Raw genomic sequence first — 10524 nt, 5'->3', positions numbered from 1 at the left:
GGAATTTGTGGCCAGGTAGGGTCACACAGAAAGATTTTGTCTCAATGAACCAAAAGAGGAAGGAGGAGGATAAGGTTGGGGATGAGAGGGAGAAGAGGGCGAAGGGGAGGAGGAGAAGAAGATAAAGAGGAGAGGAAGAAGAAGGGGGAGGAGAAGGAGAAGAAAAGAGGAAGAGGAAGAGGATTCACGGGAATGACAGTTACTGCCTTGGCCATTCCAGAAGCTGAGCGTGAATGAGATGCTCACTGATGGAGACCCAGTCCTCAGTTCTGTGGGAGTTCGATGATGTCATATGGATCACCACCAGCTGTCTAAGTCTCTGGATCCAACCTAGGCTTTATACCAATGTACCCTTTGCCCTTGAGTGGAAAATCCTCAGGAAAGAAGCAACATAGATGGACAGTTTGTTCCCCAGAGATTTACTGACTCTCCCAACCCACTCCCACTGGGGCCAGACTAAGCAGTCAGTCCTCTGCTCCATACGTGATAGGGCCTCGGAAAAAATATGGAAGCCTTCACAAATTTGCGTGTCGTCCTTGAGCAGGGGCCATGCTAATCTTCTCTGTATTGTTCCAAATTTTAGTATATGTGCTGCCAAGGCAAGCATAACTCTTAATGCAGGGACATGGGATGGAGGAAAGGCAGCCTATAACTTTCCTGTCTAAACTCCTAGACCCTGTACTGAGAAGATGGCCTGAATGTTTCAACCAGAGGTCAGAAAAATGGCAGCGGGCTGCAGAATTCTCAGATATGATTTTGTCCTTGTAGAAAAGATGACCTGATCTTTTACAACCAACAGTTCCCTCAGTTCTGGTGATTCTCTGTAAGGAACAAGCATCTTGGAACATTACTGCTTAGAGTTGATAGAACATCAGACGCTAGTCAGCCTGATCTTAGAGAAGCTCGATTCCAGGAAGGACTCTTAACTCTTTATAGCCGGACCCTGCTGAGTAATCAAGAGGAAGAGTCATAATGGCCACCCTGTGATGGATGGAGACTTAGTCATCTGTGAGCTGTGGAAATTACCTAATAAGTGACCAGCACTAGTGTGAATCACTCTCATCCAAGCCCTAAAACACCTGAAAAAAAAAAGGAAGAAACAATCTGTCTGACTTCAAATACACCTTTAGAGTGGCCCACGTGTTTGGAAAAATCTGGAAAGAGTGGAGTCTCATGGATAGCAAAGCCCAGGGTTTGGCAAATAAGGAGATAACCAATGATCCTACCTCGTCCCCAGTTTCTCCTTCCTTCTCCCCTGCACCAGTAAATGTTCCCAAGCCTTTTAGGAATGACCCCGCCTAGGTGACAATCACTATAACTAAAAGACCTAAAATAGACCTGAGACAGGGTATGGAGACAAATGTTTGGCTGAATGGGTAACACATTCCCTTCACACTCCACAAAGCTACTGTTATGCACGTGAGCGCAGAGACCCAAGGATTACATAGTTGTCTTTCCATTAGAATGGGACTACTGGAATGGCATGTGCTGCATGGTCTCTCTTCCAAGACCAAGACGCCTAGGGGCATCCTCTCCCAGGTTTAATTACTTCTCATGCTCTCCCTAGGTGGAGGAGCAACTGACTCAGTGGACATTGTAACTGGGTGCGGAGAAGGACAGTCATCCGGTGTGATGAGTAACAGCTGCCCTGGTGGTCATAGTAGCAGATATCTGGAGGTGTTGTGGAAGACCCTTCTTTGAAGTCTTGCCTGTAGATTGTGCTTTAATCCAAATGGCCATCCTTTTTTACTAAGCATGTAGACATTCCAACCCAACTCAGAAGAGCGACTGACTCCAGGAGGCTCATTGGATCACCATATATACACAGATACAACAGGAGCATCCCAGAAGGTCCCAAATGGATTCAAAGTCAGAAACCAAATAGACGCTGGTTTTCAACAGGGCTTGTTTGAGTGGGTATTATTTTAAAATGTAGATTGTATTAGCTATATTTATCACTAAAAGGTTTATTAACTATACTTGGGATGCTGTCAAAGGAATAGCTGAGCGACTTACCGCCATGGGCAAAATGGCTTGGGAGAGTAGGTTAATGTTAGAGACAGTTTGAGATAAGGGATGTGTAAAAACAATGTAGAGTCTGTGTAATGTTGGGAGAACAACAGTATACTTCATCCTACATGGGAAGGTCTCCAAGGTCCAAGGACCTCCCTAATGAACTAGCAGAAAATTCAGGAATAAAGACCCCTGTACGATTTCATAGCACAACGATCCAGACACCACCAGAAGAGGAAGGTGATGTCATTTTAATACCCTTGTCTGTAATGGTTGGAGTCATGACTCTACAGGGTGTGACATAATCACCCCTGTTCCAGAGTCAGCCCAGAGACTTACAGAAACAGTTTTGACTGAACCATGCCTTTTCTGTTCCTTATCAAAATGACCTACTTTTAAAGAAACCCCCCCCCCAAAAAAAGTTTATTCCAAAATTGATGGTAAAATTTGAAGAAAAGTTTGCTGGTGTAATAAAGAGGAGATAGGTGAGGGACATAGTTACAAGGAATCTAAGTCTTTTATATCAAAAGAAGGACCCCAGGAATGTGACGTTGTATACTATTTTGCTTCTCCCACCCTGTCAAACTTATTGTTTACGATGGCCCTGCTGTGTCCCCACTCATTACTGAAACTTGATGGCCAGGAGTGACCGGGAGCAGCCAACCCCTTCCTTCATCTCCTTTTCTCAGATTTTTGAAAAATGAGTCAGCTAAAAAAAAAAAACAAAAACAAAAACAAAAAAAACAAAAAACAAAAAACATGTAAGACACAATTTCTTCACCTTAAGATAAAAAAAAAAAAAAAAAAAAAAAAAAAAAAAAAAAAAAAAACCATTGCATTTCTGGTTGTGCCCTTGCTGCATTAACTAAACAGCACAGCCTTTTGCAGAAGTAAAGCTGTCTTTGTGATCTTTGTGTGGTATTGGTTGGGTCCTTCAACTCCAGATTTTATTTCCAACACTCACTAGGGGTTTCTTCAATGTTTCTTCTCAGGTCTTAACAATTTCCACTGTCCTATCTTCAAGTTCACCGATGCTTTCTTCTGCTTGCCCAAATGTGTTCTTGATTCCTTTTGTGATTTTTTTTTTAATTTTTGTTTACTGTATTTTTCTGCTCCGGAGTTTATTTTTAAGTTTCTAGTTCTTTATTAACATTTTTATTTTGCTCAATTGTTTCTGGTGTGTGTTTTGGTTTGTGATAGTCTGCATATCTTCCTTCAGTCCTTTGAGCACCTATAACACAAGGATTCTAAAGTCCGACTCTCGTAGACCTACCATTAAGTGTTGTTCAGAGACATTTTTTTTTTTTTTTGGTTGATTTCCTCTCCCCCGACCCCGCATTTGGACGGGTTTTCTGTCTGTTTGCTTTTGTTTTGAAACAGTCTTGAGAGGCCTAGGCCGGCCTGGAACTTACCACACCAGAGGATGGTTTTGAAATCCTGCCATCCTGACTCGGCCTCCCAAGTACTGGGATCACAAGTGTGTAGCCGCACCCGGCTAATGGATCTTGCATGCTTAGTTCTCGGCATACTTTGTGCTTTTCTCGCTGGCGTTGGAACCTAGGATTCAGCCCGACCGTGAAGTGGCTGCACAGCACACCCTCCTTCCTTCAGCGCAGTTACTTTTCGCCTCCCTTGGCTTAGTTGGGTTCAGTTGCAGTGGCTACGTCTGTGCTGAGCCTTGCACAGTGGAAGTGGAAAGCCGTCCTAGGTTTTCTTCTGAGCATGCATCCTCCCCTGGACATGAAGACTTCCTAACTTCTCCATTAGAATGTTCTAGTCTTGGGCTGGAGAGATGGCTCAGCGGTTAAGAGCACTGACTGCTCTTCCAGAGGTCCTGAGTTCAACTCCCAGCAACCACACGGTGGCTCACAACCATCTGTAATGGGGTCTGGTGCCCTCTTCTGCTGTGTCTGAAGAGAGTGATGGTGAATAAATAAAATAAAATAAAGAATGTTCTAGTCTTCAGTGTCGGATCCCAAAAGAAGAAAGGGAAAGAAATCAAAGGAAAAAGTCCTGGACTCTCTAATGTTCTAGAAGTTCCATCAGCCCGAAGTGGGGAGACTTACAGTAAGGCAAGCGGCACACCACCAAGCCTGCCTGCTTCCTTACACCGGTGTGTTGATGCGCTGCAGTCACCGAGCACATCCCAATACTGGTTTGTTAACTTATTAACTATCATTATTAATTTATCTCTCCTCACCCCTCCCCCAACTTGTGTACACTCCTTTGGGGATAAAAACACAACTTCCTGCCTGAAGCTAAGGGGTCAGGGGGTGGGGGTGGGGTGGGACTACTGCCATGTTAGAGCTGAGAGTCACAAAGCTGGCTCTGAATGATTCTTCCATGCGGCCGGTTGTCTGAACCACGAGGCAGATTCCTAGTTCTTCCTATTCTCATCTTCCCAGAACCTTCCTCCTAAAGGCTGTTGGCATTGTTTTACAGAGGGTTCTGGTTCCCAAGCCTACAGAACATTGGGAGTAGCAATTCAAAGAAAGAAGACGGGGTGTGGGGAGGGGATGCCAACCCACTCGCCCCCATGTCATCAGAGGTGCCTGGGTCGGGCTGTCCTCACCTCCATGGCTATCACTTCAACCATTCCTGGTCCATCAAAGCCGTCGAGCTGCTGCCCACTGAGCACCACCTGCTCCAGGTCATCCCCTCATTCTCAGCAGGCTGGGCGCATCTGCTTTCCCAAGCAGCTCTTTTAGAAAAAGGCTGCCACAGATGAGTCCCGCCCCACACCATCAAGGTCTTCTACTCCACTTTTCTTCTTAATAATCCAGGAAAATGCTGGCTTCTTCCACTCTTGAAACTTTCATTCGATTATATCTTTAATCAAAGAGAAATTTTCTTCAACTTTCTTTTTTTTTTTTCATGAGAGACTTTCTCTTTTACCATTGAAACTTTTTGCACGTTGGAGAATCCGTTTTTTCTACTTCTTTACATTTTTTCAATTAAAATAAAATCACACCATGTTCCCTCTTTCCTTTTCCTTCCTCCAACCCCTCCTATGTCCCTTACACTCTCAAATCCCTAGCCTCTTTTTCTTTATTATTGTTACACACATGTACATATGTGTATATGTATACGCAAATATATAGATATAACCTGTTGTGTCCGTTTTTGTTGTTTGTGTGTGAATGGTTTCAGTGCTGACCACTCTACATTAGACAAGCATTTAGGGCACTCTTTCCCAAGAGGCGAATTCTTCGCTAGGGGGCGCCCTGTGAAACTTCCCCCGTCCAGGTCCGTGGATAATGCCGCTGTTCTGGTTTTGTTTATACAGGCTTTCTAGGTGAGACTGTTTTACAGCAGACTTCCCAGGGTTCTGGCTCTTTTCACACACTCTTCTTCGGTGTTTCCTGAGCCATAGATGTGGGAGTTGTGATGTAGATTTTTCCATTGGGGCTGCTTTGTATCCAGTTGTGGTTTTCTGGGATGCTCCCCATTTGCTGTAAGGAGAGGCTTCGTTGATGAGGGCTGATGGCTACACTGTATCTGTGGGTATAAGGATAAAATTTGCAATGTAGTAAGGGATTAAGTACACTGTCAAGCGAAATGGCAATAGTAGATTTTCAGTATCAAATGATTTCCCTCCTGTCGAGAAGGCATTGAGTCCAGTTAGATTCACGCTTTTGGTTACCACCGACATTTAAACGCCACTTACAGCACCTTTACAGGTATCTTGTTCTGCCGCTCATTGTGTGGTTCATAGGTGTTGTAGCTGGTAGGACTTAACTTCTCCCCACCCTTGGCAGCTTGCATAGTGTTTTCTGGTACCAAGGAAAACTAGAATGCAGGAAGGAAGTTTTCAGGTCAGATTCAGCTCGGATGCAAGATCCTTTTACAAATGCCTTCCAACTGAATTCTTGAATGGCCTCAAGTCAGAAAATACAATTTGGCATCTTTGTAGTGTGATTAGGAAGCCGGACTTCTTAAAATCATGTAGACGGCCTCTGGGGGGCAGTGTTTCCTAATCCCACCTAACAACCCTTGAGGCTTTGCTCTGTAAGTAGTAAAGACAGACTTCCCCTACACAGTGTGTAAACTTATTATTTTAAGTTAACATACAAAGTAATGAGGAGCTTCATGGTGACCTTTCAATACGTTATACATTGTGTCGTTAGTTCCTTTCCTTCCCCCAAATATTTTCCTATCATTTGTATTTTATTACTGGCATTTTTCTACTTCTTCTGTTCCCATGATCCCCTGTCTAGTTTAATAACGTACACACATAAACAAATACACTCATCTGTATACACACATACATATTTTATAAAAAATACAGGTCCTACATATAAGAGACACGTTGTATTTGTCCGAGTCTGCTTATTTCCTGGAATGTAATGTTTTTCAGTTGCATCTAGTGTCCTGCAAATTTCACGACTTCGTTTTTCTTTACAGTTGTATAAGCGTCTTTTGTGTAGATGAAAAAGAAAATGTGTACATTATGTTCCCAGTCTCAGGGAATATGGGTTCCTCTTTTCTCATATTGTCAAAAGCATTTGTTGTTATTTGTTTCACTCAAAATTTTTATTATTTTAATTTTACGTGTGGGTGCTTTGCCTGTATGAATAGTTTAGTACCACATGCATGCAGTGCCTGTGAAGGCCAGAAGAGGGCGCAGTTACCCTGGAACTGGAGTTATTGATGGTTCCGAGCAGCCATGTGCATACTGGGACTCAAATCCTGGTCCTTTGGAGGAGCAGCCAGCATTTTTGACTATCTCTCCAGCTCCATTATTTGTTTTCTTGATGATATCCATTCTGAGTAGGGTAAGATGAAACTTCAAAATCAGGTTAATACTTATTTTCTTAATGGCCAACGTTCAACACTTTTTCAATGAATTCTGGCCCACTCATAGTTCTTTTGCTAACTTCACATTCAATGCATAGCCCATTTGTTCATTAGATGCTTGTGTGTGTGTGTGTGTGTGTGTGTGTGTTGTGTTGTGTTGTGATGTGTTTTAAGCTTTTTATATATCTAATCTCCTATCTAACATACAGTTCGAAATTTTTTTCTCCATTCTATAGGCTGTCTCTCACAATAACCCCACAAAGGAGAGATCACCCCTATCTTTCTTAAAGCACTCTCCCTTTATATTAGCCAAACTTTTGTCACTGTAACAAAATACCTGATATGGACAACTTATAAAGAGGAAAGGTTTGTCTTAGCTCATGCTTTCAGGAGGTTTGTTCAGTCCACAGTGCTTGGCTCTGTTGCTTTAGGCCAAGTCACAGTGTCATCATGGGAAGTACACCATGGGTCAAGTATCTGCAAAGGCCAGGAAGGAAAGAAGGGGGAAGATGGAGGGAAAAGGAGGGATGGGGAGGGAAAGAGACCCAGAATCAGAAATCTCCTTCCAGGGCATGCCTCCAGTGAGCTGACTTCCTTCCTGTGGATCCAATTTTCTAAAGGTTCCACCACATCACATCAGGCCACTGGTTGGTGAACTAGCCTTCCGAGCATATGGAAGCTTCAGAGAGCAGTGAGGCCATGGCGTCTTCTGCCTCTCCAGGCGGACTTTTTGTTCTTACTTTTTAGGAACTCTGTAAGAAACTCCTAGCCTGCTCCACACCCTGGACTTTTTTTTTTTTTTTTTTTTTAGATTTTATTTATTTATTTTACATTTATGAGTACACTGTAGTTGTCTTCAAGCAAGCCAGAAGAGGGCGTCAGATATAATTGCAGATGGTTGTGAGCCACCATGTGGTTGCTGGGAATTGAACTCAAGACCTCTGGAAGAGCAGTCAGTGCTCTTAACCACTGAGCCATCTCTCCAGCCCCACATCCTGGACTTTTAACCATTACTCCAGACTATCTCTTATTTACATGATATTAAATGGAAAATCAAAATAGACCCAGGTCAAGAAGTTACTACATCTACTACAATTTACATTTTGAAGACGTTTCTTATAGTGGAAAAAAGAACCTTGGAACTAAATAATTAAAGCGAATGACAGCTGCCTGAGAAAAGTAGAATTTTAGAAGGGTTTTCCCTCCATATTTTCTTTATAAAATTTAATTGCTCTTAAAATGTAATCTTAAGTGCTTTAAGCCCTTAAACTGAAAATAGTTGGGGTTTTTAATGTTTTTTTTTTTTAAGTTTTTTAAGTACTTCCTTACACTAAAGCATTTTTTGTGATATTGCAACACTGTTTCTCTGCTTTACAATTCTTCAGTTTTACGTTATGTGTATGGGTATTTTGCCTGCACGCATATGTGTGCACCATGTGTGTGCAATACCCAGGGAAGGCAGAAGAGGGTGTTAGATCCCCTGAGACTGGAGTTACAGATGCTTGTGAGCTACCATGTGAGTGCTGGGAATTGAACCCAGATCCTCTGAAAAAGAAACAAGTGCTCTGGACCACTGAGCCATCTCTCCAGTCCTGCTTCCTGAATTTTAATATAGTGTAAACAATAAAACATTATGTACATTCCTGAGAGAAACAGCAGTTACGCTTCAAAGCCTCTAGGGTTTAAGAAGTGAAACAACGGTAACCCTCACTGGTGGATACAGCTTTCAGGGTGCCTGTTGCCAGTACATTGGCTCACTCGATCTTTCCAGTGTATGAAAGGTAGACCTTGAACTTTCTGGAAGCTGTTTCCTGAAAGGTCAGGGTAGCCACACCTCTAACGGTTTTGTTGTTGTTTTTTTCTGTTTGTTTTTGCTTTGTTTTGTTTTTACCATTACCATATTTACTGGTTTACACACCCTACAAAAGGACCGTAGAGTGAGCATTCTGCACTCACAATCTGGAAAGAGCTGCAGGGTGAGGCTGGCTGATCCTGCAGTAAGCATCCCTGAGAAAAGCCGAAGAGCAAACCTTCTGGGAAGATGTCTCCGTTCCTCAGCCTTTTTCCTTCTAGGAGGAGCAGGTCTACCGACTGTTGCTACATGGTAACACATCTTCCCTGGAGGTCTTCCCTCCCACAAAACAGCACTCTAACTCTACTCACTGTTGTTAAATGGTAAGATGTCTTCCCTCCCACCACACCAGGTAAAAAGGCCGCTGCAGAAAAATCCAGGCATTAATACCACCTCCAAAGAAATTCAGCTGGGACTGGGCCTTTAATTCAGATTCAAACACTTGTCAGGAGAAATAGAAACGCTGAAAGTCACTTGTCTTTTTAAAGACAAAGTCTGACATTTCTCTGATTACAAAACTTAGTAGAGAAGAAAAAAGTGCAAACCTTAAACCCTTTCACCTAGAAATAGCCGCTAATTATAATCTCCCTCCCTCTTCTCCTCTTCACCTCTTCCCTTCCCGCCTCTCCTCTCCTTCTCTCCCCTTATCCCTCACCCTTCCCCCTCCCTCCTCCTCTCTCCTCTCCCTTCTCTCTCTTCTGGTCTTTAAATGATGTTCTTATATTTATGTACATCTTGAACCCTGATATTTGAAAATCAGACTGAGGGCTGGAGAGATGGCTCAGCGCTTAAGAGCATTGACATGCTCTTCCAGAGGTCCTGAGTTCAATTCCCAGCAACCACATGGTGGCTCACAACCACCTATAATGGGCATCCAATGCCCTCTTCTGATGTGTCTGAAGATAGCAACAGTGTACTCATATACATAAAGTAAATAAATAAATCTTTAAAAAATAAAGAAAAAGAAAGAAAATCAGACTGATGTAAAGGCTTCCCACATTATTTTCAGTTGCCATCCCATGAAGCTTACCATTTTCTCAGCTATACTGCCCACGAAGTTTCTTAATAATTCTTCTGCATGATCTCATAGCCTCAGGTTTCTGATAGTAATGTCAGGCACCATCTGACTCCCTGTCCTGTATCCTGTACTCCAGAGGCTTCTCCTGGCCACTTAACACTCACTGGCTTCTGTGAGAATTCAGCTCAGGAAGAGGAAAAGCAGGCCATCTGTGCAGGAAGGCAAAACCAGTGTGGATTAAATGGGGTGTGAGGAAAGGTACTTACACTCTTTAAACTCGAGCTACTTGACTGAATCGCTCATCTGCAGACAAATCTAATCATTGGGCACACAGTGCCAGCCGAGTGACTGCTTCTCAGCCTTCTCTATGTACAAAGAACACAAGCAATCCCACTTTTCAAAAAGAATAGCTCCACATTGGCCCGAGAGATTTTGATCAGACCTTAACCATTCCAAGGTGAGCACAAGCTATTTGTTCTTATGGCAACAATGAGGCCTTTCTGAGCATTTTCTGTTCACCCAGGGCTGTCTACTTACACTTCTCCTTCCCAGATAACATCGGTTTCCTGTCTGCCCCTTCCTATCTGTTTCTCACCAACTGCATCTGTGTTCCTTGGCACACTCCATGACACATGGCTGGACGGATCAGGAGAACTGAAGTCACACTGGGCATTTGATTCTGTCTGTGTCATCTTGAGAAAGTCACTGGTCTTTCCTCAGTCTTGTCCTCAACCCCAGGCTGACCAGAGGGGATGTCAGTGCCCTACCTCCTGTGGTGGCCATGAGGACTCAGTGTTGCTTTCTCAATACTGAGTTTGTACTCGAGAGTGTGCCCAGCACACAG

General features: G+C 43.2%; 1 non-coding gene across 1 annotated transcript; it reads right to left on the bottom strand.

Annotated features, from left to right (window-relative positions):
* Window positions 1–499: 499 nt before the first annotated feature.
* On the bottom strand, window positions 500–607 carry LOC117719456 (U6 spliceosomal RNA). Its single transcript, XR_004608180.1, has one exon. It is a non-coding gene; the product is annotated as a U6 spliceosomal RNA (small nuclear RNA).
* Window positions 608–10524: the final 9917 nt, after the last annotated feature.

The sequence above is a fragment of the Arvicanthis niloticus genome, chromosome 13 (genome assembly GCF_011762505.2).
Source record: "Arvicanthis niloticus isolate mArvNil1 chromosome 13, mArvNil1.pat.X, whole genome shotgun sequence".
Classification (NCBI taxonomy): domain Eukaryota; kingdom Metazoa; phylum Chordata; class Mammalia; order Rodentia; family Muridae; genus Arvicanthis; species Arvicanthis niloticus.
The sequence above is the reverse complement of the archived record's forward strand: the minus strand, read 5'-3'. Positions and strand labels throughout refer to the sequence as shown.